At 39.9% G+C, this 27,861-nt stretch overlaps 9 non-coding genes across 9 annotated transcripts; all 9 read right to left on the reverse strand.

Moving 5' to 3' along the window:
- Window positions 1-3,415: 3,415 nt before the first annotated feature.
- TRNAA-AGC (transfer RNA alanine (anticodon AGC)) lies at window positions 3,416-3,488 on the reverse strand. Its single transcript has one exon. It is a non-coding gene; the product is annotated as a tRNA-Ala (tRNA).
- A 5,128-nt stretch (window positions 3,489-8,616) lies between these two features.
- Window positions 8,617-8,689, reverse strand: TRNAA-AGC (transfer RNA alanine (anticodon AGC)). The gene has a single exon. It is a non-coding gene; the product is annotated as a tRNA-Ala (tRNA).
- A 2,029-nt stretch (window positions 8,690-10,718) lies between these two features.
- On the reverse strand, window positions 10,719-10,791 carry TRNAA-AGC (transfer RNA alanine (anticodon AGC)). The gene has a single exon. It is a non-coding gene; the product is annotated as a tRNA-Ala (tRNA).
- A 4,076-nt stretch (window positions 10,792-14,867) lies between these two features.
- Window positions 14,868-14,940, reverse strand: TRNAA-AGC (transfer RNA alanine (anticodon AGC)). The gene has a single exon. It is a non-coding gene; the product is annotated as a tRNA-Ala (tRNA).
- Window positions 14,941-18,021: 3,081 nt separating this feature from the next.
- TRNAA-AGC (transfer RNA alanine (anticodon AGC)) lies at window positions 18,022-18,094 on the reverse strand. Its single transcript has one exon. It is a non-coding gene; the product is annotated as a tRNA-Ala (tRNA).
- Window positions 18,095-20,124: 2,030 nt separating this feature from the next.
- TRNAA-AGC (transfer RNA alanine (anticodon AGC)) lies at window positions 20,125-20,197 on the reverse strand. The gene has a single exon. It is a non-coding gene; the product is annotated as a tRNA-Ala (tRNA).
- A 2,029-nt stretch (window positions 20,198-22,226) lies between these two features.
- Window positions 22,227-22,299, reverse strand: TRNAA-AGC (transfer RNA alanine (anticodon AGC)). Its single transcript has one exon. It is a non-coding gene; the product is annotated as a tRNA-Ala (tRNA).
- A 2,029-nt stretch (window positions 22,300-24,328) lies between these two features.
- Window positions 24,329-24,401, reverse strand: TRNAA-AGC (transfer RNA alanine (anticodon AGC)). Its single transcript has one exon. It is a non-coding gene; the product is annotated as a tRNA-Ala (tRNA).
- Window positions 24,402-26,431: 2,030 nt separating this feature from the next.
- Window positions 26,432-26,504, reverse strand: TRNAA-AGC (transfer RNA alanine (anticodon AGC)). Its single transcript has one exon. It is a non-coding gene; the product is annotated as a tRNA-Ala (tRNA).
- Window positions 26,505-27,861: the final 1,357 nt, after the last annotated feature.

Raw genomic sequence — 27,861 nt, forward strand, 5'->3', positions numbered from 1 at the left:
GTGAAAAAAATCAAATCCTGGATATTCCTCTACTCTTGTTTTGCAAGGAAAGCCAGATTTATACATCCTTCAGAGGACAGAGTGTCAAAAAAAATAAGAGAAAATGAAAATGGAAGTTGTGAGAACTTCCTTTTGAGATTGCATAAGAATTCAAATTTCTCTCACATGCTAAAGAATACCTGAACCCTTTTGATTAAACCACTTTAGTTGTTATAATGAGACCATATTTGAAAGCCATCTGTGATTTTTCTGTTCTTACTCTGCAATGACCATGGGCAATGACAAGTTAAAAATAAAATGTATGCAAATTTTATAATGGAGAATGCAGGCATCGATCCCGCTACCTCTCGCATGCTAAGCGAGCGCTCTACCATTTGAGCTAATTCCCCTATGTGTTTAATCTGCATAACATGAAAAAAGTAACCTCACTGCCTTCCACACTTTATTTGAAGTCCAATTGCCCATAAAAGTGTTCAGTTCACTCCTAACTTATGCCTTACCTCCACTTATGGGATGTTTTACAGTTCAGGTTGGCCTGTTTACTACTCGAATATGAGTGATATTGTGGTGTGTTCATCTAGACTCATACCCTACCTAATCTTGAAGTTAAATTTCCCACCAATGAGAAACCAAGGGAGATACCATTTTTGATAGTTATTGCATGTCTAATGCAAGAATAATCACCAGATTATGAGGATCCAGCAAAAATTACTCATTTTCGCCCAACGTGGAGCTCGAACCCACGACCCTGAGATTAAAAGTCTCATGCTCTACCGACTGAGCTAGCCGGGCTCCCACTTCAAGATGGTATGCGGACTAATCATTTTTTATGAAGGAAATCCAGTCCTGGACAATTTTTGGGAGTTATTGCAGGTCTAATGCAAGATTAATCTCCATAATATGAGAGTCAATGCAATATTCAGGCAAAAATTACTCGATTTCGCCCAACGTGGGGCTCGAACCTACGACCCTGAGATTAAGAGTCTCATGCTCTACCGACTGAGCTAGCCGGGCTCCCTCCTTAAGACAGTATGCAGACCAATCCCTTTTTGTGAAAAAAATCAAATCCTGGATATTCCTCTACTCTTGTTTTGCAAGGAAAGCCAGATTTATACATCCTTCAGAGGACAGAGTGTCAAAAAAAAATAAGAGAAAATGAAAACGGAAGTTGTGAGAACTTCATTTTGAGATTGCATAAGAATTCAAATTCCTCTCACATGCTAAAGAATACCTGAACCCTTTTGATTAAACCACTTTAGTTGTTATAATGAGACCATATTTGAAAGCCATCTGTGATTTTTCTGTTTTATAATGGAGAATGCGGGCATCGATCCCGCTACCTCTCGCATGCTAAGCGAGCACTCTACCATTTGAGCTAATTCCCCTGTGTGTTTAATCTGCATAACATGAAAAAAGTAACCTCACTGCCTTCCACACTTTATTTGCAGTCCAATTGCCCATAACAGTGTTCAGTTCACTCCTAACTTATGCCTTACCTCCACTTATGGGATGTTTTACAGTTCAGGTTGGCCTGTTTACTACTCGAATATGAGTGATATTGTGGTGTGTTCATCTAGACTCATACCCTACCTAATCTTGAAGTTAAATTTCCCACCAATGAGAAACCAAGGGAGATACCATTTTTGATAGTTATTGCATGTCTAATGCAAGAATAATCACCAGATTATGAGAGTCCAGCAAAAATTACTCATTTTCACCCAACGTGGGGCTCGAACCCACGACCCTGAGATTAAGAGTCTCATGCTCTACCGACTGAGCTAGCCGGGCTCCCACTTCAAGATGGTATGCAGACTAATCATTTTTTATGAAGGAAATCCATTCCTGGACAATTTTTGGGAGTTATTGCAGGTCTAATGCAAGATTAATCTCCATATTATGAGAGTCAATGCAATATTCAGGCAAAAATTACTCATTTTCGCCCAACGTGGGGCTCGAACCCACGACCCTGAGATTAAGAGTCTCATGCTCTACCGACTGAGCTAGCCGGGCTCCCTCCTTAAGACAGTATGCAGACCAATCCCTTTTTGTGAAGAAAATCAAATCCTGGATATTCCTCTACTCTTGTTTTGCAAGGAAAGCCTGATTTATACATCCTTCAGAGGACAGAGTGTCAAAAAAAAATAAGAGAAAATGAAAACGGAAGTTGTGAGAACTTCATTTTGAGATTGCATAAGAATTCAAATTCCTCTCACATGCTAAAGAATACCTGAACCCTTTTGATTAAACCACTTTAGTTGTTATAATGAGACCATATTTGAAAGCCATCTGTGATTTTTCTGTTCTTACTCTGCAATGACCATGGGCAATGACAAGTTAAAAATAAAATGTATGCAAATTTTATAATGGAGAATGCGGGCATCAACCCCGCTACCTCTCGCATGCTAAGCGAGCGCTCTACCATTTGAGCTAATTCCCCTGAGTGTTTAATCTGCATAACATGAAAAAAGTAACCTCACTGCCTTCCACACTTTATTTGCAGTCCAATTGCCCATAACAGTGTTCAGTTCACTCCTAACTTATGCCTTACCTCCACTTATGGGATGTTTTACAGTTCAGGTTGGCCTGTTTACTACTCGAATATGAGTGATATTGTGGTGTGTTCATCTGGACTCATACCCTACCTAATCTTGAAGTTAAATTTCCCACCAATGAGAAAGCAAGGGAGATACCATTTTTGATAGTTATTGCATGTCTAATGCAAGAATAATCACCAGATTATGAGAGTCCAGCAAAAATTACTCATTTTTGCCCAACGTGGGGCTCAAACCCACGACCCTGAGATTAAGAGTCTCATGCTCTACCGACTGAGCTAGCCGGGCTCCCACTTCAAGATGGTATGCAGACTAATCATTTTTTATGAAGGAAATCCATTCCTGGACAATTTTTGGGAGTTATTGCAGGTCTAATGCAAGATTAATCTCCAATTTATGAGAGTCAATGCAATATTCAGGCAAAAATTACTCGTTTTCCCCCAACGTGGGGCTCGAACCCACGACCCTGAGATTAAGAGTCTCATGCTCTACCGACTGAGCTAGCCGGGCTCCCTCCTTAAGACAGTATGCAGACCAATCCCTTTTTGTGAAAAAAATCAAATCCTGGATATTCCTCTACTCTTGTTTTACAAGGAAAGCCAGATTTATACATCCTTCAGAGGACAGAGTGTCAAAAAAAATAAGAGAAAATGAAAATGGAAGTTGTGAGAACTTCATTTTGAGATTGCATAAGAATTCAAATTCCTCTCACATGCTAAAGAATACCTGAACCCTTTTGATTAAACCACTTTAGTTGTTATAATGAGACCATATTTGAAAGCCATCTGTGATTTTTCTGTTCTTACTCTGCAATGACCATGGGCAATGACAAGTTAAAAATAAAATGTATGCAAATTTTATAATGGAGAATGCGGGCATCGATCCCGCTACCTCTCGCATGCTAAGCGAGCGCTCTACCATTTGAGCTAATTCCCCTTTGTGTTTAATCTGCATAACATGAAAAAAGTAACCTCACTGCCTTCCACACTTTATTTGAAGTCCAATTGCCCATAACAGTGTTCAGTTCACTCCTAACTTATGCCTTACCTCCACTTATGGGATGTTTTCCAGTTCAGGTTGGCCTGTTTACTACTCGAATATGAGTGATATTGTGGTGTGTTCATCTAGACTCATACTCTACCTAATCTTGAAGTTAAATTTCCCACCAATGAGAAACCAAGGGAGATACCATTTTTGATAGTTATTGCATGTCTAATGCAAGAATAATCACCAGATTATGAGAGTCCAGCAAAAATTACTCATTTTCGCCCAACGTGGGGCTCGAACCCACGACCCTGAGATTAAGAGTCTCATGCTCTACCGACTGAGCTAGCCGGGCTCCCACTTCAAGATGGTATGCAGACTAATCATTTTTTATGAAGGAAATCCATTCCTGGACAATTTTTGGGAGTTATTGCAGGTCTAATGCAAGATTAATCTCCATATTATGAGAGTCAATGCAATATTCAGGCAAAAATTACTCGTTTTCGCCCAACGTGGGGCTCGATCCCACGACCCTGAGATTAAGACTCTCATGCTCTACCGACTGAGCTAGCCGGGCTCCCTCCTTAAGACAGTATGCAGACCTATCCCTTTTTGTGAAAAAAATCAAATCCTGGATATTCCTCTACTCTTGTTTTGCAAGGAAAGCCAGATTTATACATCCTTCAGAGGACAGAGTGTCAAAAAAAATAAGAGAAAATGAAAATGGAAGTTGTGAGAACTTCCTTTTGAGATTGCATAAGAATTCAAATTTCTCTCACATGCTAAAGAATACCTGAACCCTTTTGATTAAACCACTTTAGTTGTTATAATGAGACCATATTTGAAAGCCATCTGTGATTTTTCTGTTCTTACTCTGCAATGACCATGGGCAATGACAAGTTAAAAATAAAATGTATGCAAATTTTATAATGGAGAATGCAGGCATCGATCCCGCTACCTCTCGCATGCTAAGCGAGCGCTCTACCATTTGAGCTAATTCCCCTGTGTGTTTAATCTGCATAACATGAAAAAAGTAACCTCACTGCCTTCCACACTTTATTTGAAGTCCAATTGCCCATAAAAGTGTTCAGTTCACTCCTAACTTATGCCTTACCTCCACTTATGGGATGTTTTACAGTTCAGGTTGGCCTGTTTACTACTCGAATATGAGTGATATTGTGGTGTGTTCATCTAGACTCATACCCTACCTAATCTTGAAGTTAAATTTCCCACCAATGAGAAACCAAGGGAGATACCATTTTTGATAGTTATTGCATGTCTAATGCAAGAATAATCACCAGATTATGAGGATCCAGCAAAAATTACTCATTTTCGCCCAACGTGGAGCTCGAACCGACGACCCTGAGATTAAAAGTCTCATGCTCTACCGACTGAGCTAGCCGGGCTCCCACTTCAAGATGGTATGCGGACTAATCATTTTTTATGAAGGAAATCCAGTCCTGGACAATTTTTGGGAGTTATTGCAGGTCTAATGCAAGATTAATCTCCATAATATGAGAGTCAATGCAATATTCAGGCAAAAATTACTCGATTTCGCCCAACGTGGGGCTCGAACCTACGACCCTGAGATTAAGAGTCTCATGCTCTACCGACTGAGCTAGCCGGGCTCCCTCCTTAAGACAGTATGCAGACCAATCCCTTTTTGTGAAAAAAATCAAATCCTGGATATTCCTCTACTCTTGTTTTGCAAGGAAAGCCAGATTTATACATCCTTCAGAGGACAGAGTGTCAAAAAAAATAAGAGAAAATGAAAACGGAAGTTGTGAGAACTTCATTTTGAGATTGCATAAGAATTCAAATTCCTCTCACATGCTAAAGAATACCTGAACCCTTTTGATTAAACCACTTTAGTTGTTATAATGAGACCATATTTGAAAGCCATCTGTGATTTTTCTGTTTTATAATGGAGAATGCGGGCATCGATCCCGCTACCTCTCGCATGCTAAGCGAGCACTCTACCATTTGAGCTAATTCCCCTGTGTGTTTAATCTGCATAACATGAAAAAAGTAACCTCACTGCCTTCCACACTTTATTTGCAGTCCAATTGCCCATAACAGTGTTCAGTTCACTCCTAACTTATGCCTTACCTCCACTTATGGGATGTTTTACAGTTCAGGTTGGCCTGTTTACTACTCGAATATGAGTGATATTGTGGTGTGTTCATCTAGACTCATACCCTACCTAATCTTGAAGTTAAATTTCCCACCAATGAGAAACCAAGGGAGATACCATTTTTGATAGTTATTGCATGTCTAATGCAAGAATAATCACCAGATTATGAGAGTCCAGCAAAAATTACTCATTTTCGCCCAACGTGGGGCTCGAACCCACGACCCTGAGATTAAGAGTCTCATGCTCTACCGACTGAGCTAGCCGGGCTCCCACTTCAAGATGGTATGCAGACTAATCATTTTTTATGAAGGAAATCCATTCCTGGACAATTTTTGGGAGTTATTGCAGGTCTAATGCAAGATTAATCTCCATATTATGAGAGTCAATGCAATATTCAGGCAAAAATTACTCATTTTCGCCCAACGTGGGGCTCGAACCCACGACCCTGAGATTAAGAGTCTCATGCTCTACCGACTGAGCTAGCCGGGCTCCCTCCTTAAGACAGTATGCAGACCAATCCCTTTTTGTGAAGAAAATCAAATCCTGGATATTCCTCTACTCTTGTTTTGCAAGGAAAGCCTGATTTATACATCCTTCAGAGGACAGAGTGTCAAAAAAAAATAAGAGAAAATGAAAACGGAAGTTGTGAGAACTTCATTTTGAGATTGCATAAGAATTCAAATTCCTCTCACATGCTAAAGAATACCTGAACTCTTTTGATTAAACCACTTTAGTTGTTATAATGAGACCATATTTGAAAGCCATCTGTGATTTTTCTGTTCTTACTCTGCAATGACCATGGGCAATGACAAGTTAAAAATAAAATGTATGCAAATTTTATAATGGAGAATGCGGGCATCAACCCCGCTACCTCTCGCATGCTAAGCGAGCGCTCTACCATTTGAGCTAATTCCCCTGAGTGTTTAATCTGCATAACATGAAAAAAGTAACCTCACTGCCTTCCACACTTTATTTGCAGTCCAATTGCCCATAACAGTGTTCAGTTCACTCCTAACTTATGCCTTACCTCCACTTATGGGATGTTTTACAGTTCAGGTTGGCCTGTTTACTACTCGAATATGAGTGATATTGTGGTGTGTTCATCTAGACTCATACCCTACCTAATCTTGAAGTTAAATTTCCCACCAATGAGAAAGCAAGGGAGATACCATTTTTGATAGTTATTGCATGTCTAATGCAAGAATAATCACCAGATTATGAGAGTCCAGCAAAAATTACTCATTTTCGCCCAACGTGGGGCTCAAACCCACGACCCTGAGATTAAGAGTCTCATGCTCTACCGACTGAGCTAGCCGGGCTCCCACTTCAAGATGGTATGCAGACTAATCATTTTTTATGAAGGAAATCCATTCCTGGACAATTTTTGGGAGTTATTGCAGGTCTAATGCAAGATTAATCTCCATATTATGAGAGTCAATGCAATATTCAGGCAAAAATTACTCATTTTCGCCCAACGTGGGGCTCGAACCCACGACCCTGAGATTAAGAGACTCATGCTCTACCGACTGAGCTAGCCGGGCTCCCTCCTTAAGACAGTATGCAGACCAATCCCTTTTTGTGAAGAAAATCAAATCCTGGATATTCCTCTACTCTTGTTTTGCAAGGAAAGCCTGATTTATACATCCTTCAGAGGACAGAGTGTCAAAAAAAAATAAGAGAAAATGAAAACGGAAGTTGTGAGAACTTCATTTTGAGATTGCATAAGAATTCAAATTCCTCTCACATGCTAAAGAATACCTGAACCCTTTTGATTAAACCACTTTAGTTGTTATAATGAGACCATATTTGAAAGCCATCTGTGATTTTTCTGTTCTTACTCTGCAATGACCATGGGCAATGACAAGTTAAAAATAAAATGTATGCAAATTTTATAATGGAGAATGCGGGCATCAACCCCGCTACCTCTCGCATGCTAAGCGAGCGCTCTACCATTTGAGCTAATTCCCCTGAGTGTTTAATCTGCATAACATGAAAAAAGTAACCTCACTGCCTTCCACACTTTATTTGCAGTCCAATTGCCCATAACAGTGTTCAGTTCACTCCTAACTTATGCCTTACCTCCACTTATGGGATGTTTTACAGTTCAGGTTGGCCTGTTTACTACTCGAATATGAGTGATATTGTGGTGTGTTCATCTAGACTCATACCCTACCTAATCTTGAAGTTAAATTTCCCACCAATGAGAAAGCAAGGGAGATACCATTTTTGATAGTTATTGCATGTCTAATGCAAGAATAATCACCAGATTATGAGAGTCCAGCAAAAATTACTCATTTTCGCCCAACGTGGGGCTCAAACCCACGACCCTGAGATTAAGAGTCTCATGCTCTACCGACTGAGCTAGCCGGGCTCCCACTTCAAGATGGTATGCAGACTAATCATTTTTTATGAAGGAAATCCATTCCTGGACAATTTTTGGAAGTTATTGCAGGTCTAATGCAAGATTAATCTCCATATTATGAGAGTCAATGCAATATTCAGGCAAAAATTACTCGTTTTCGCCCAACGTGGGGCTCGAACCCACGACCCTGAGATTAAGAGTCTCATGCTCTACCGACTGAGCTAGCCGGGCTCCCTCCTTAAGACAGTATGCAGACCAATCCCTTTTTGTGAAAAAAATCAAATCCTGGATATTCCTCTACTCTTGTTTTACAAGGAAAGCCAGATTTATACATCCTTCAGAGGACAGAGTGTCAAAAAAAATAAGAGAAAATGAAAATGGAAGTTGTGAGAACTTCATTTTGAGATTGCATAAGAATTCAAATTCCTCTCACATGCTAAAGAATACCTGAACCCTTTTGATTAAACCACTTTAGTTGTTATAATGAGACCATATTTGAAAGCCATCTGTGATTTTTCTGTTCTTACTCTGCAATGACCATGGGCAATGACAAGTTAAAAATAAAATGTATGCAAATTTTATAATGGAGAATGCGGGCATCGATCCCGCTACCTCTCGCATGCTAAGCGAGCGCTCTACCATTTGAGCTAATTCCCCTTTGTGTTTAATCTGCATAACATGAAAAAAGTAACCTCACTGCCTTCCAAACTTTATTTGAAGTCCAATTGCCCATAACAGTGTTCAGTTCACTCCTAACTTATGCCTTACCTCCACTTATGGGATGTTTTCCAGTTCAGGTTGGCCTGTTTACTACTCGAATATGAGTGATATTGTGGTGTGTTCATCTAGACTCATACTCTACCTAATCTTGAAGTTAAATTTCCCACCAATGAGAAACCAAGGGAGATACCATTTTTGATAGTTATTGCATGTCTAATGCAAGAATAATCACCAGATTATGAGAGTCCAGCAAAAATTACTCATTTTCGCCCAACGTGGGGCTCGAACCCACGACCCTGAGATTAAGAGTCTCATGCTCTACCGACTGAGCTAGCCGGGCTCCCACTTCAAGATGGTATGCAGACTAATCATTTTTTATGAAGGAAATCCATTCCTGGACAATTTTTGGGAGTTATTGCAGGTCTAATGCAAGATTAATCTCCATATTATGAGAGTCAATGCAATATTCAGGCAAAAATTACTCGTTTTCGCCCAACGTGGGGCTCGAACCCACGACCCTGAGATTAAGAGTCTCATGCTCTACCGACTGAGCTAGCCGGGCTCCCTCCTTAAGACAGTATGCAGACCTATCCCTTTTTGTGAACAAAATCAAATCCTGGATATTCCTCTACTCTTGTTTTGCAAGGAAAGCCAGATTTATACATCCTTCAGAGGACAGAGTGTCAAAAAAAATAAGAGAAAATGAAAATGGAAGTTGTGAGAACTTCCTTTTGAGATTGCATAAGAATTCAAATTTCTCTCACATGCTAAAGAATACCTGAACCCTTTTGATTAAACCACTTTAGTTGTTATAATGAGACCATATTTGAAAGCCATCTGTGATTTTTCTGTTCTTACTCTGCAATGACCATGGGCAATGACAAGTTAAAAATAAAATGTATGCAAATTTTATAATGGAGAATGCGGGCATCGATCCCGCTACCTCTCGCATGCTAAGCGAGCACTCTACCATTTGAGCTAATTCCCTTGTGTGTTTAATCTGCATAACATGAAAAAAGTAACCTCACTGCCTTCCACACTTTATTTGCAGTCCAATTGCCCATAACAGTGTTCAGTTCACTCCTAACTTATGCGTTACCTCCACTTATGGGATGTTTTACAGTTCAGGTTGGCCTGTTTACTACTCGAATATGAGTGATATTGTGGTGTGTTCATCTAGACTCATACCCTACCTAATCTTGAAGTTAAATTTCCCACCAATGAGAAACCAAGGGAGATACCATTTTTGATAGTTATTGCATGTCTAATGCAAGAATAATCACCAGATTATGAGAGTCCAGCAAAAATTACTCATTTTCGCCCAACGTGGGGCTCAAACCCACGACCCTGAGATTAAGAGTCTCATGCTCTACCGACTGAGCTAGCCGGGCTCCCACTTCAAGATGGTATGCAGACTAATCATTTTTTATGAAGGAAATCCATTCCTGGACAATTTTTGGGAGTTATTGCAGGTCTAATGCAAGATTAATCTCCATAATATGAGAGTCAATGCAATATTCAGGCAAAAATTACTCGTTTTCGCCCAACGTGGGGCTCGAACCCACGACCCTGAGATTAAGAGTCTCATGCTCTAACGACTGAGCTAGCCGGGCTCCCTCCTTAAGAGAGTATGCAGACCTATCCCTTTTTGTGAAAAAAATCAAATCCTGGATATTCCTCTACTCTTGTTTTGCAAGGAAAGCCAGATTTATACATCCTTCAGAGGACAGAGTGTCAAAAAAAATAAGAGAAAATGAAAATGGAAGTTGTGAGAACTTCATTTTGAGATTGCATAAGAATTCAAATTCCTCTCACATGCTAAAGAATACCTGAACCCTTTTGATTAAACCACTTTAGTTGTTATAATGAGACCATATTTGAAAGCCATCTGTGATTTTTCTGTTCTTACTCTGCAATGACCATGGGCAATGACAAGTTAAAAATAAAATGTATGCAAATTTTATAATGGAGAATGCGGGCATCGATCCCGCTACCTCTCGCATGCTAAGCGAGCGCTCTACCATTTGAGCTAATTCCCCTTTGTGTTTAATCTGCATAACATGAAAAAAGTAACCTCACTGCCTTCCACACTTTATTTGAAGTCCAATTGCCCATAACAGTGTTCAGTTCACTCCTAACTTATGCCTTACCTCCACTTATGGGATGTTTTCCAGTTCAGGTTGGCCTGTTTACTACTCGAATATGAGTGATATTGTGGTGTGTTCATCTAGACTCATACTCTACCTAATCTTGAAGTTAAATTTCCCACCAATGAGAAACCAAGGGAGATACCATTTTTGATAGTTATTGCATGTCTAATGCAAGAATAATCACCAGATTATGAGAGTCCAGCAAAAATTACTCATTTTCGCCCAACGTGGGGCTCGAACCCACGACCCTGAGATTAAGAGTCTCATGCTCTACCGACTGAGCTAGCCGGGCTCCCACTTCAAGATGGTATGCAGACTAATCATTTTTTATGAAGGAAATCCATTCCTGGACAATTTTTGGGAGTTATTGCAGGTCTAATGCAAGATTAATCTCCATATTATGAGAGTCAATGCAATATTCAGGCAAAAATTACTCGTTTTCGCCCAACATGGGGCTCGAACCCACGACCCTGAGATTAAGACTCTCATGCTCTACCGACTGAGCTAGCCGGGCTCCCTCCTTAAGACAGTATGCAGACCTATCCCTTTTTGTGAAAAAAATCAAATCCTGGATATTCCTCTACTCTTGTTTTGCAAGGAAAGCCAGATTTATACATCCTTCAGAGGACAGAGTGTCAAAAAAAATAAGAGAAAATGAAAATGGAAGTTGTGAGAACTTCCTTTTGAGATTGCATAAGAATTCAAATTTCTCTCACATGCTAAAGAATACCTGAACCCTTTTGATTAAACCACTTTAGTTGTTATAATGAGACCATATTTGAAAGCCATCTGTGATTTTTCTGTTCTTACTCTGCAATGACCATGGGCAATGACAAGTTAAAAATAAAATGTATGCAAATTTTATAATGGAGAATGCAGGCATCGATCCCGCTACCTCTCGCATGCTAAGCGAGCGCTCTACCATTTGAGCTAATTCCCCTGTGTGTTTAATCTGCATAACATGAAAAAAGTAACCTCACTGCCTTCCACACTTTATTTGAAGTCCAATTGCCCATAAAAGTGTTCAGTTCACTCCTAACTTATGCCTTACCTCCACTTATGGGATGTTTTACAGTTCAGGTTGGCCTGTTTACTACTCGAATATGAGTGATATTGTGGTGTGTTCATCTAGACTCATACCCTACCTAATCTTGAAGTTAAATTTCCCACCAATGAGAAACCAAGGGAGATACCATTTTTGATAGTTATTGCATGTCTAATGCAAGAATAATCACCAGATTATGAGGATCCAGCAAAAATTACTCATTTTCGCCCAACGTGGAGCTCGAACCGACGACCCTGAGATTAAAAGTCTCATGCTCTACCGACTGAGCTAGCCGGGCTCCCACTTCAAGATGGTATGCGGACTAATCATTTTTTATGAAGGAAATCCAGTCCTGGACAATTTTTGGGAGTTATTGCAGGTCTAATGCAAGATTAATCTCCATAATATGAGAGTCAATGCAATATTCAGGCAAAAATTACTCGATTTCGCCCAACGTGGGGCTCGAACCTACGACCCTGAGATTAAGAGTCTCATGCTCAACCGACTGAGCTAGCCGGGCTCCCTCCTTAAGACAGTATGCAGACCAATCCCTTTTTGTGAAAAAAATCAAATCCTGGATATTCCTCTACTCTTGTTTTGCAAGGAAAGCCAGATTTATACATCCTTCAGAGGACAGAGTGTCAAAAAAAATAAGAGAAAATGAAAACGGAAGTTGTGAGAACTTCATTTTGAGATTGCATAAGAATTCAAATTCCTCTCACATGCTAAAGAATACCTGAACCCTTTTGATTAAACCACTTTAGTTGTTATAATGAGACCATATTTGAAAGCCATCTGTGATTTTTCTGTTTTATAATGGAGAATGCTGGCATCGATCCCGCTACCTCTCGCATGCTAAGCGAGCACTCTACCATTTGAGCTAATTCCCCTGTGTGTTTAATCTGCATAACATGAAAAAAGTAACCTCACTGCCTTCCACACTTTATTTGCAGTCCAATTGCCCATAACAGTGTTCAGTTCACTCCTAACTTATGCCTTACCTCCACTTATGGGATGTTTTACAGTTCAGGTTGGCCTGTTTACTACTCGAATATGAGTGATATTGTGGTGTAATCATCTAGACTCATACCCTACCTAATCTTGAAGTTAAATTTCCCACCAATGAGAAACCAAGGGAGATACCATTCTTGATAGTTATTGCATGTCTAATGCAAGAATAATCACCAGATTATGAGAGTCCAGCAAAAATTACTCATTTTCGCCCAACGTGGGGCTCGAACCCACGACCCTGAGATTAAGAGTCTCATGCTCTACCGACTGAGCTAGCCGGGCTCCCACTTCAAGATGGTATGCAGACTAATCATTTTTTATGAAGGAAATCCATTCCTGGACAATTTTTGGGAGTTATTGCAGGTCTAATGCAAGATTAATCTCCATATTATGAGAGTCAATGCAATATTCAGGCAAAAATTACTCATTTTCGCCCAACGTGGGGCTCGAACCCACGACCCTGAGATTAAGAGTCTCATGCTCTACCGACTGAGCTAGCCGGGCTCCCTCCTTAAGACAGTATGCAGACCAATCCCTTTTTGTGAAGAAAATCAAATCCTGGATATTCCTCTACTCTTGTTTTGCAAGGAAAGCCTGATTTATACATCCTTCAGAGGACAGAGTGTCAAAAAAAAATAAGAGAAAATGAAAACGGAAGTTGTGAGAACTTCATTTTGAGATTGCATAAGAATTCAAATTCCTCTCACATGCTAAAGAATACCTGAACCCTTTTGATTAAACCACTTTAGTTGTTATAATGAGACCATATTTGAAAGCCATCTGTGATTTTTCTGTTCTTACTCTGCAATGACCATGGGCAATGACAAGTTAAAAATAAAATGTATGCAAATTTTATAATGGAGAATGCGGGCATCAACCCCGCTACCTCTCGCATGCTAAGCGAGCGCTCTACCATTTGAGCTAATTCCCCTGAGTGTTTAATCTGCATAACATGAAAAAAGTAACCTCACTGCCTTCCACACTTTATTTGCAGTCCAATTGCCCATAACAGTGTTCAGTTCACTCCTAACTTATGCCTTACCTCCACTTATGGGATGTTTTACAGTTCAGGTTGGCCTGTTTACTACTCGAATATGAGTGATATTGTGGTGTGTTCATCTAGACTCATACCCTACCTAATCTTGAAGTTAAATTTCCCACCAATGAGAAAGCAAGGGAGATACCATTTTTGATAGTTATTGCATGTCTAATGCAAGAATAATCACCAGATTATGAGAGTCCAGCAAAAATTACTCATTTTCGCCCAACGTGGGGCTCAAACCCACGACCCTGAGATTAAGAGTCTCATGCTCTACCGACTGAGCTAGCCGGGCTCCCACTTCAAGATGGTATGCAGACTAATCATTTTTTATGAAGGAAATCCATTCCTGGACAATTTTTGGGAGTTATTGCAGGTCTAATGCAAGATTAATCTCCATATTATGAGAGTCAATGCAATATTCAGGCAAAAATTACTCGTTTTCGCCCAACGTGGGGCTCGAACCCACGACCCTGAGATTAAGAGTCTCATGCTCTACCGACTGAGCTAGCCGGGCTCCCTCCTTAAGACAGTATGCAGACCAATCCCTTTTTGTGAAAAAAATCAAATCCTGGATATTCCTCTACTCTTGTTTTACAAGGAAAGCCAGATTTATACATCCTTCAGAGGACAGAGTGTCAAAAAAAATAAGAGAAAATGAAAATGGAAGTTGTGAGAACTTCATTTTGAGATTGCATAAGAATTCAAATTCCTCTCACATGCTAAAGAATACCTGAACCCTTTTGATTAAACCACTTTAGTTGTTATAATGAGACCATATTTGAAAGCCATCTGTGATTTTTCTGTTCTTACTCTGCAATGACCATGGGCAATGACAAGTTAAAAATAAAATGTATGCAAATTTTATAATGGAGAATGCGGGCATCGATCCCGCTACCTCTCGCATGCTAAGCGAGCGCTCTACCATTTGAGCTAATTCCCCTTTGTGTTTAATCTGCATAACATGAAAAAAGTAACCTCACTGCCTTCCACACTTTATTTGAAGTCCAATTGCCCATAACAGTGTTCAGTTCACTCCTAACTTATGCCTTACCTCCACTTATGGGATGTTTTCCAGTTCAGGTTGGCCTGTTTACTACTCGAATATGAGTGATATTGTGGTGTGTTCATCTAGACTCATACTCTACCTAATCTTGAAGTTAAATTTCCCACCAATGAGAAACCAAGGGAGATACTATTTTTGATAGTTATTGCATGTCTAATGCAAGAATAATCACCAGATTATGAGAGTCCAGCAAAAATTACTCATTTTCGCCCAACGTGGGGCTCGAACCCACGACCCTGAGATTAAGAGTCTCATGCTCTACCGACTGAGCTAGCCGGGCTCCCACTTCAAGATGGTATGCAGACTAATCATTTTTTATGAAGGAAATCCATTCCTGGACAATTTTTGGGAGTTATTGCAGGTCTAATGCAAGATTAATCTCCATATTATGAGAGTCAATGCAATATTCAGGCAAAAATTACTCGTTTTCGCCCAACGTGGGGCTCGAACCCACGACCCTGAGATTAAGACTCTCATGCTCTACCGACTGAGCTAGCCAGGCTCCCTCCTTAAGACAGTATGCAGACCTATCCCTTTTTGTGAAAAAAATCAAATCCTGGATATTCCTCTACTCTTGTTTTGCAAGGAAAGCCAGATTTATACATCCTTCAGAGGACAGAGTGTCAAAAAAAATAAGAGAAAATGAAAATGGAAGTTGTGAGAACTTCCTTTTGAGATTGCATAAGAATTCAAATTTCTCTCACATGCTAAAGAATACCTGAACCCTTTTGATTAAACCACTTTAGTTGTTATAATGAGACCATATTTGAAAGCCATCTGTGATTTTTCTGTTCTTACTCTGCAATGACCATGGGCAATGACAAGTTAAAAATAAAATGTATGCAAATTTTATAATGGAGAATGCAGGCATCGATCCCGCTACCTCACGCATGCTAAGCGAGCACTCTACCATTTGAGCTAATTCCCCTGTGTGTTTAATCTGCATAACATGAAAAAAGTAACCTCACTGCCTTCCACACTTTATTTGCAGTCCAATTGCCCATAACAGTGTTCAGTTCACTCCTAACTTATGCCTTACCTCCACTTATGGGATGTTTTACAGTTCAGGTTGGCCTGTTTACTACTCGAATATGAGTGATATTGTGGTGTGTTCATCTAGACTCATACCCTACCTAATCTTGAAGTTAAATTTCCCACCAATGAGAAACCAAGGGAGATACCATTTTTGATAGTTATTGCATGTCTAATGCAAGAATAATCACCAGATTATGAGAGTCCAGCAAAAATTACTCATTTTCGCCCAACGTGGGGCTCGAACTCACGACCCTGAGATTAAGAGTCTCATGCTCTACCGACTGAGCTAGCCGGGCTCCCACTTCAAGATGGTATGCAGACTAATCATTTTTTATGAAGGAAATCCATTCCTGGACAATTTTTGGGAGTTATTGCAGGTCTAATGCAAGATTAATCTCCATATTATGAGAGTCAATGCAATATTCAGGCAAAAATTACTCATTTTCGCCCAACGTGGGGCTCGAACCCACGACCCTGAGATTAAGAGTCTCATGCTCTACCGACTGAGCTAGCCGGGCTCCCTCCTTAAGACAGTATGCAGACCAATCCCTTTTTGTGAAGAAAATCAAATCCTGGATATTCCTCTACTCTTGTTTTGCAAGGAAAGCCTGATTTATACATCCTTCAGAGGACAGAGTGTCAAAAAAAAATAAGAGAAAATGAAAACGGAAGTTGTGAGAACTTCATTTTGAGATTGCATAAGAATTCAAATTCCTCTCACATGCTAAAGAATACCTGAACCCTTTTGATTAAACCACTTTAGTTGTTATAATGAGACCATATTTGAAAGCCATCTGTGATTTTTCTGTTCTTACTCTGCAATGACCATGGGCAATGACAAGTTAAAAATAAAATGTATGCAAATTTTATAATGGAGAATGCGGGCATCAACCCCGCTACCTCTCGCATGCTAAGCGAGCGCTCTACCATTTGAGCTAATTCCCCTGAGTGTTTAATCTGCATAACATGAAAAAAGTAACCTCACTGCCTTCCACACTTTATTTGCAGTCCAATTGCCCATAACAGTGTTCAGTTCACTCCTAACTTATGCCTTACCTCCACTTATGGGATGTTTTACAGTTCAGGTTGGCCTGTTTACTACTCGAATATGAGTGATATTGTGGTGTGTTCATCTAGACTCATACCCTACCTAATCTTGAAGTTAAATTTCCCACCAATGAGAAAGCAAGGGAGATACCATTTTTGATAGTTATTGCATGTCTAATGCAAGAATAATCACCAGATTATGAGAGTCCAGCAAAAATTACTCATTTTCGCCCAACATGGGGCTCAAACCCACGACCCTGAGATTAAGAGTCTCATGCTCTACCGACTGAGCTAGCCGGGCTCCCACTTCAAGATGGTATGCAGACTAATCATTTTTTATGAAGGAAATCCATTCCTGGACAATTTTTGGGAGTTATTGCAGGTCTAATGCAAGATTAATCTCCATATTATGAGAGTCAATGCAATATTCAGGCAAAAATTACTCGTTTTCGCCCAACGTGGGGCTCGAACCCACGACCCTGAGATTAAGAGTCTCATGCTCTACCGACTGAGCTAGCCGGGCTCCCTCCTTAAGACAGTATGCAGACCAATCCCTTTTTGTGAAAAAAATCAAATCCTGGATATTCCTCTACTCTTGTTTTACAAGGAAAGCCAGATTTATACATCCTTCAGAGGACAGAGTGTCAAAAAAAATAAGAGAAAATGAAAATGGAAGTTGTGAGAACTTCATTTTGAGATTGCATAAGAATTCAAATTCCTCTCACATGCTAAAGAATACCTGAACCCTTTTGATTAAACCACTTTAGTTGTTATAATGAGACCATATTTGAAAGCCATCTGTGATTTTTCTGTTCTTACTCTGCAATGACCATGGGCAATGACAAGTTAAAAATAAAATGTATGCAAATTTTATAATGGAGAATGCGGGCATCGATCCCGCTACCTCTCGCATGCTAAGCGAGCGCTCTACCATTTGAGCTAATTCCCCTTTGTGTTTAATCTGCATAACATGAAAAAAGTAACCTCACTGCCTTCCACACTTTATTTGAAGTCCAATTGCCCATAACAGTGTTCAGTTCACTCCTAACTTATGCCTTACCTCCACTTATGGGATGTTTTCCAGTTCAGGTTGGCCTGTTTACTACTCGAATATGAGTGATATTGTGGTGTGTTCATCTAGACTCATACTCTACCTAATCTTGAAGTTAAATTTCCCACCAATGAGAAACCAAGGGAGATACCATTTTTGATAGTTATTGCATGTCTAATGCAAGAATAATCACCAGATTATGAGAGTCCAGCAAAAATTACTCATTTTCGCCCAACGTGGGGCTCGAACCCACGACCCTGAGATTAAGAGTCTCATGCTCTACCGACTGAGCTAGCCGGGCTCCCACTTCAAGATGGTATGCAGACTAATCATTTTTTATGAAGGAAATCCATTCCTGGACAATTTTTGGGAGTTATTGCAGGTCTAATGCAAGATTAATCTCCATATTATGAGAGTCAATGCAATATTCAGGCAAAAATTACTCGTTTTCGCCCAACGTGGGGCTCGAACCCACGACCCTGAGATTAAGAGTCTCATGCTCTACCGACTGAGCTAGCCGGGCTCCCTCCTTAAGACAGTATGCAGACCAATCCCTTTTTGTGAAGAAAATCAAATCCTGGATATTCCTCTACTCTTGTTTTGCAAGGAAAGCCTGATTTATACATCCTTCAGAGGACAGAGTGTCAAAAAAAAATAAGAGAAAATGAAAACGGAAGTTGTGAGAACTTCATTTTGAGATTGCATAAGAATTCAAATTCCTCTCACATGCTAAAGAATACCTGAACCCTTTTGATTAAACCACTTTAGTTGTTATAATGAGACCATATTTGAAAGCCATCTGTGATTTTTCTGTTCTTACTCTGCAATGACCATGGGCAATGACAAGTTAAAAATAAAATGTATGCAAATTTTATAATGGAGAATGCGGGCATCAACCCCGCTACCTCTCGCATGCTAAGCGAGCGCTCTACCATTTGAGCTAATTCCCCTGAGTGTTTAATCTGCATAACATGAAAAAAGTAACCTCACTGCCTTCCACACTTTATTTGCAGTCCAATTGCCCATAACAGTGTTCAGTTCACTCCTAACTTATGCCTTACCTCCACTTATGGGATGTTTTACAGTTCAGGTTGGCCTGTTTACTACTCGAATATGAGTGATATTGTGGTGTGTTCATCTAGACTCATACCCTACCTAATCTTGAAGTTAAATTTCCCACCAATGAGAAAGCAAGGGAGATACCATTTTTGATAGTTATTGCATGTCTAATGCAAGAATAATCACCAGATTATGAGAGTCCAGCAAAAATTACTCATTTTCGCCCAACGTGGGGCTCAAACCCACGACCCTGAGATTAAGAGTCTCATGCTCTACCGACTGAGCTAGCCGGGCTCCCACTTCAAGATGGTATGCAGACTAATCATTTTTTATGAAGGAAATCCATTCCTGGACAATTTTTGGGAGTTATTGCAGGTCTAATGCAAGATTAATCTCCATATTATGAGAGTCAATGCAATATTCAGGCAAAAATTACTCGTTTTCGCCCAACGTGGGGCTCGAACCCACGACCCTGAGATTAAGAGTCTCATGCTCTACCGACTGAGCTAGCCGGGCTCCCTCCTTAAGACAGTATGCAGACCAATCCCTTTTTGTGAAAAAAATCAAATCCTGGATATTCCTCTACTCTTGTTTTACAAGGAAAGCCAGATTTATACATCCTTCAGAGGACAGAGTGTCAAAAAAAATAAGAGAAAATGAAAATGGAAGTTGTGAGAACTTCATTTTGAGATTGCATAAGAATTCAAATTCCTCTCACATGCTAAAGAATACCTGAACCCTTTTGATTAAACCACTTTAGTTGTTATAATGAGACCATATTTGAAAGCCATCTGTGATTTTTCTGTTCTTACTCTGCAATGACCATGGGCAATGACAAGTTAAAAATAAAATGTATGCAAATTTTATAATGGAGAATGCGGGCATCGATCCCGCTACCTCTCGCATGCTAAGCGAGCGCTCTACCATTTGAGCTAATTCCCCTTTGTGTTTAATCTGCATAACATGAAAAAAGTAACCTCACTGCCTTCCACACTTTATTTGAAGTCCAATTGCCCATAACAGTGTTCAGTTCACTCCTAACTTATGCCTTACCTCCACTTATGGGATGTTTTCCAGTTCAGGTTGGCCTGTTTACTACTCGAATATGAGTGATATTGTGGTGTGTTCATCTAGACTCATACTCTACCTAATCTTGAAGTTAAATTTCCCACCAATGAGAAACCAAGGGAGATACCATTTTTGATAGTTATTGCATGTCTAATGCAAGAATAATCACCAGATTATGAGAGTCCAGCAAAAATTACTCATTTTCGCCCAACGTGGGGCTCGAACCCACGACCCTGAGATTAAGAGTCTCATGCTCTACCGACTGAGCTAGCCGGGCTCCCACTTCAAGATGGTATGCAGACTAATCATTTTTTATGAAGGAAATCCATTCCTGGACAATTTTTGGGAGTTATTGCAGGTCTAATGCAAGATTAATCTCCATATTATGAGAGTCAATGCAATATTCAGGCAAAAATTACTCGTTTTCGCCCAACGTGGGGCTCGAACCCACGACCCTGAGATTAAGAGTCTCATGCTCTACCGACTGAGCTAGCCGGGCTCCCTCCTTAAGACAGTATGCAGACCTATCCCTTTTTGTGAAAAAAATCAAATCCTGGATATTCCTCTACTCTTGTTTTGCAAGGAAAGCCAGATTTATACATCCTTCAGAGGACAGAGTGTCAAAAAAAATAAGAGAAAATGAAAATGGAAGTTGTGAGAACTTCCTTTTGAGATTGCATAAGAATTCAAATTTCTCTCACATGCTAAAGAATACCTGAACCCTTTTGATTAAACCACTTTAGTTGTTATAATGAGACCATATTTGAAAGCCATCTGTGATTTTTCTGTTCTTACTCTGCAATGACCATGGGCAATGACAAGTTAAAAATAAAATGTATGCAAATTTTATAATGGAGAATGCGGGCATCGATCCCGCTACCTCTCGCATGCTAAGCGAGCACTCTACCATTTGAGCTAATTCCCTTGTGTGTTTAATCTGCATAACATGAAAAAAGTAACCTCACTGCCTTCCACACTTTATTTGCAGTCCAATTGCCCATAACAGTGTTCAGTTCACTCCTAACTTATGCGTTACCTCCACTTATGGGATGTTTTACAGTTCAGGTTGGCCTGTTTACTACTCGAATATGAGTGATATTGTGGTGTGTTCATCTAGACTCATACCCTACCTAATCTTGAAGTTAAATTTCCCACCAATGAGAAACCAAGGGAGATACCATTTTTGATAGTTATTGCATGTCTAATGCAAGAATAATCACCAGATTATGAGAGTCCAGCAAAAATTACTCATTTTCGCCCAACGTGGGGCTCAAACCCACGACCCTGAGATTAAGAGTCTCATGCTCTACCGACTGAGCTAGCCGGGCTCCCACTTCAAGATGGTATGCAGACTAATCATTTTTTATGAAGGAAATCCATTCCTGGACAATTTTTGGGAGTTATTGCAGGTCTAATGCAAGATTAATCTCCATATTATGAGAGTCAATGCAATATTCAGGCAAAAATTACTCGTTTTCGCCCAACGTGGGGCTCGAACCCACGACCCTGAGATTAAGAGTCTCATGCTCTAACGACTGAGCTAGCCGGGCTCCCTCCTTAAGACAGTATGCAGACCTATCCCTTTTTGTGAAAAAAATCAAATCCTGGATATTCCTCTACTCTTGTTTTGCAAGGAAAGCCAGATTTATACATCCTTCAGAGGACAGAGTGTCAAAAAAAATAAGAGAAAATGAAAATGGAAGTTGTGAGAACTTCATTTTGAGATTGCATAAGAATTCAAATTCCTCTCACATGCTAAAGAATACCTGAACCCTTTTGATTAAACCACTTTAGTTGTTATAATGAGACCATATTTGAAAGCCATCTGTGATTTTTCTGTTCTTACTCTGCAATGACCATGGGCAATGACAAGTTAAAAATAAAATGTATGCAAATTTTATAATGGAGAATGCGGGCATCGATCCCGCTACCTCTCGCATGCTAAGCGAGCGCTCTACCATTTGAGCTAATTCCCCTTTGTGTTTAATCTGCATAACATGAAAAAAGTAACCTCACTGCCTTCCACACTTTATTTGAAGTCCAATTGCCCATAACAGTGTTCAGTTCACTCCTAACTTATGCCTTACCTCCACTTATGGGATGTTTTCCAGTTCAGGTTGGCCTGTTTACTACTCGAATATGAGTGATATTGTGGTGTGTTCATCTAGACTCATACTCTACCTAATCTTGAAGTTAAATTTCCCACCAATGAGAAACCAAGGGAGATACAATTTTTGATAGTTATTGCATGTCTAATGCAAGAATAATCACCAGATTATGAGAGTCCAGCAAAAATTACTCATTTTCGCCCAACGTGGGGCTCGAACCCACGACCCTGAGATTAAGAGTCTCATGCTCTACCGACTGAGCTAGCCGGGCTCCCACTTCAAGATGGTATGCAGACTAATCATTTTTTATGAAGGAAATCCATTCCTGGACAATTTTTGGGAGTTATTGCAGGTCTAATGCAAGATTAATCTCCATATTATGAGAGTCAATGCAATATTCAGGCAAAAATTACTCGTTTTCGCCCAACGTGGGGCTCGAACCCACGACCCTGAGATTAAGACTCTCATGCTCTACCGACTGAGCTAGCCGGGCTCCCTCCTTAAGACAGTATGCAGACCTATCCCTTTTTGTGAAAAAAATCAAATCCTGGATATTCCTCTACTCTTGTTTTGCAAGGAAAGCCAGATTTATACATCCTTCAGAGGACAGAGTGTCAAAAAAAATAAGAGAAAATGAAAATGGAAGTTGTGAGAACTTCCTTTTGAGATTGCATAAGAATTCAAATTTCTCTCACATGCTAAAGAATACCTGAACCCTTTTGATTAAACCACTTTAGTTGTTATAATGAGACCATATTTGAAAGCCATCTGTGATTTTTCTGTTCTTACTCTGCAATGACCATGGGCAATGACAAGTTAAAAATAAAATGTATGCAAATTTTATAATGGAGAATGCAGGCATCGATCCCGCTACCTCTCGCATGCTAAGCGAGCGCTCTACCATTTGAGCTAATTCCCCTGTGTGTTTAATCTGCATAACATGAAAAAAGTAACCTCACTGCCTTCCACACTTTATTTGAAGTCCAATTGCCCATAAAAGTGTTCAGTTCACTCCTAACTTATGCCTTACCTCCACTTATGGGATGTTTTACAGTTCAGGTTGGCCTGTTTACTACTCGAATATGAGTGATATTGTGGTGTGTTCATCTAGACTCATACCCTACCTAATCTTGAAGTTAAATTTCCCACCAATGAGAAACCAAGGGAGATACCATTTTTGATAGTTATTGCATGTCTAATGCAAGAATAATCACCAGATTATGAGGATCCAGCAAAAATTACTCATTTTCGCCCAACGTGGAGCTCGAACCGACGACCCTGAGATTAAGAGTCTCATGCTCTACCGACTGAGCTAGCCGGGCTCCCACTTCAAGATGGTATGCAGACTAATCATTTTTTATGAAGGAAATCCATTCCTGGACAATTTTTGGGAGTTATTGCAGGTCTAATGCAAGATTAATCTCCATATTATGAGAGTCAATGCAATATTCAGGCAAAAATTACTCGTTTTCGCCCAACGTGGGGCTCGAACCCACGACCCTGAGATTAAGAGTCTCATGCTCTACCGACTGAGCTAGCCGGGCTCCCTCCTTAAGACAGTATGCAGACCAATCCCTTTTTGTGAAAAAAATCAAATCCTGGATATTCCTCTACTCTTGTTTTACAAGGAAAGCCAGATTTATACATCCTTCAGAGGACAGAGTGTCAAAAAAAATAAGAGAAAATGAAAATGGAAGTTGTGAGAACTTCATTTTGAGATTGCATAAGAATTCAAATTCCTCTCACATGCTAAAGAATACCTGAACCCTTTTGATTAAACCACTTTAGTTGTTATAATGAGACCATATTTGAAAGCCATCTGTGATTTTTCTGTTCTTACTCTGCAATGACCATGGGCAATGACAAGTTAAAAATAAAATGTATGCAAATTTTATAATGGAGAATGCGGGCATCGATCCCGCTACCTCTCGCATGCTAAGCGAGCGCTCTACCATTTGAGCTAATTCCCCTTTGTGTTTAATCTGCATAACATGAAAAAAGTAACCTCACTGCCTTCCACACTTTATTTGAAGTCCAATTGCCCATAACAGTGTTCAGTTCACTCCTAACTTATGCCTTACCTCCACTTATGGGATGTTTTCCAGTTCAGGTTGGCCTGTTTACTACTCGAATATGAGTGATATTGTGGTGTGTTCATCTAGACTCATACTCTACCTAATCTTGAAGTTAAATTTCCCACCAATGAGAAACCAAGGGAGATACCATTTTTGATAGTTATTGCATGTCTAATGCAAGAATAATCACCAGATTATGAGAGTCCAGCAAAAATTACTCATTTTCGCCCAACGTGGGGCTCGAACCCACGACCCTGAGATTAAGAGTCTCATGCTCTACCGACTGAGCTAGCCGGGCTCCCACTTCAAGATGGTATGCAGACTAATCATTTTTTATGAAGGAAATCCATTCCTGGACAATTTTTGGGAGTTATTGCAGGTCTAATGCAAGATTAATCTCCATATTATGAGAGTCAATGCAATATTCAGGCAAAAATTACTCGTTTTCGCCCAACGTGGGGCTCGAACCCACGACCCTGAGATTAAGAGTCTCATGCTCTACCGACTGAGCTAGCCGGGCTCCCTCCTTAAGACAGTATGCAGACCAATCCCTTTTTGTGAAGAAAATCAAATCCTGGATATTCCTCTACTCTTGTTTTGCAAGGAAAGCCTGATTTATACATCCTTCAGAGGACAGAGTGTCAAAAAAAAATAAGAGAAAATGAAAACGGAAGTTGTGAGAACTTCATTTTGAGATTGCATAAGAATTCAAATTCCTCTCACATGCTAAAGAATACCTGAACCCTTTTGATTAAACCACTTTAGTTGTTATAATGAGACCATATTTGAAAGCCATCTGTGATTTTTCTGTTCTTACTCTGCAATGACCATGGGCAATGACAAGTTAAAAATAAAATGTATGCAAATTTTATAATGGAGAATGCGGGCATCAACCCCGCTACCTCTCGCATGCTAAGCGAGCGCTCTACCATTTGAGCTAATTCCCCTGAGTGTTTAATCTGCATAACATGAAAAAAGTAACCTCACTGCCTTCCACACTTTATTTGCAGTCCAATTGCCCATAACAGTGTTCAGTTCACTCCTAACTTATGCCTTACCTCCACTTATGGGATGTTTTACAGTTCAGGTTGGCCTGTTTACTACTCGAATATGAGTGATATTGTGGTGTGTTCATCTAGACTCATACCCTACCTAATCTTGAAGTTAAATTTCCCACCAATGAGAAAGCAAGGGAGATACCATTTTTGATAGTTATTGCATGTCTAATGCAAGAATAATCACCAGATTATGAGAGTCCAGCAAAAATTACTCATTTTCGCCCAACATGGGGCTCAAACCCACGACCCTGAGATTAAGAGTCTCATGCTCTACCGACTGAGCTAGCCGGGCTCCCACTTCAAGATGGTATGCAGACTAATCATTCTTTATGAAGGAAATCCATTCCTGGACAATTTTTGGGAGTTATTGCAGGTCTAATGCAAGATTAATCTCCATATTATGAGAGTCAATGCAATATTCAGGCAAAAATTACTCGTTTTCGCCCAACGTGGGGCTCGAACCCACGACCCTGAGATTAAGAGTCTCATGCTCTACCGACTGAGCTAGCCGGGCTCCCTCCTTAAGACAGTATGCAGACCAATCCCTTTTTGTGAAAAAAATCAAATCCTGGATATTCCTCTACTCTTGTTTTACAAGGAAAGCCAGATTTATACATCCTTCAGAGGACAGAGTGTCAAAAAAAATAAGAGAAAATGAAAATGGAAGTTGTGAGAACTTCATTTTGAGATTGCATAAGAATTCAAATTCCTCTCACATGCTAAAGAATACCTGAACCTTTTTGATTAAACCACTTTAGTTGTTATAATGAGACCATATTTGAAAGCCATCTGTGATTTTTCTGTTCTTACTCTGCAATGACCATGGGCAATGACAAGTTAAAAATAAAATGTATGCAAATTTTATAATGGAGAATGCGGGCATCGATCCCGCTACCTCTCGCATGCTAAGCGAGCGCTCTACCATTTGAGCTAATTCCCCTTTGTGTTTAATCTGCATAACATGAAAAAAGTAACCTCACTGCCTTCCACACTTTATTTGAAGTCCAATTGCCCATAACAGTGTTCAGTTCACTCCTAACTTATGCCTTACCTCCACTTATGGGATGTTTTCCAGTTCAGGTTGGCCTGTTTACTACTCGAATATGAGTGATATTGTGGTGTGTTCATCTAGACTCATACTCTACCTAATCTTGAAGTTAAATTTCCCACCAATGAGAAACCAAGGGAGATACCATTTTTGATAGTTATTGCATGTCTAATGCAAGAATAATCACCAGATTATGAGAGTCCAGCAAAAATTACTCATTTTCGCCCAACGTGGGGCTCGAACCCACGACCCTGAGATTAAGAGTCTCATGCTCTACCGACTGAGCTAGCCGGGCTCCCACTTCAAGATGGTATGCAGACTAATCATTTTTTATGAAGGAAATCCATTCCTGGACAATTTTTGGGAGTTATTGCAGGTCTAATGCAAGATTAATCTCCATATTATGAGAGTCAATGCAATATTCAGGCAAAAATTACTCGTTTTCGCCCAACGTGGGGCTCAAACCCACGACCCTGAGATTAAGAGTCTCATGCTCTACCGACTGAGCTAGCCGGGCTCCCTCCTTAAGACAGTATGCAGACCAATCCCTTTTTGTGAAGAAAATCAAATCCTGGATATTCCTCTACTCTTGTTTTGCAAGGAAAGCCTGATTTATACATCCTTCAGAGGACAGAGTGTCAAAAAAAAATAAGAGAAAATGAAAACGGAAGTTGTGAGAACTTCATTTTGAGATTGCATAAGAATTCAAATTCCTCTCACATGCTAAAGAATACCTGAACCCTTTTGATTAAACCACTTTAGTTGTTATAATGAGACCATATTTGAAAGCCATCTGTGATTTTTCTGTTCTTACTCTGCAATGACCATGGGCAATGACAAGTTAAAAATAAAATGTATGCAAATTTTATAATGGAGAATGCGGGCATCAACCCCGCTACCTCTCGCATGCTAAGCGAGCGCTCTACCATTTGAGCTAATTCCCCTGAGTGTTTAATCTGCATAACATGAAAAAAGTAACCTCACTGCCTTCCACACTTTATTTGCAGTCCAATTGCCCATAACAGTGTTCAGTTCACTCCTAACTTATGCCTTACCTCCACTTATGGGATGTTTTCCAGTTCAGGTTGGCCTGTTTACTACTCGAATATGAGTGATATTGTGGTGTGTTCATCTAGACTCATACTCTACCTAATCTTGAAGTTAAATTTCCCACCAATGAGAAACCAAGGGAGATACCATTTTTGATAGTTATTGCATGTCTAATGCAAGAATAATCACCAGATTATGA

Source organism: Lissotriton vulgaris, chromosome 1_1, assembly GCF_964263255.1.
Source record: "Lissotriton vulgaris chromosome 1_1, aLisVul1.2, whole genome shotgun sequence".
Taxonomy (NCBI): Eukaryota; Metazoa; Chordata; class Amphibia; order Caudata; family Salamandridae; genus Lissotriton; species Lissotriton vulgaris.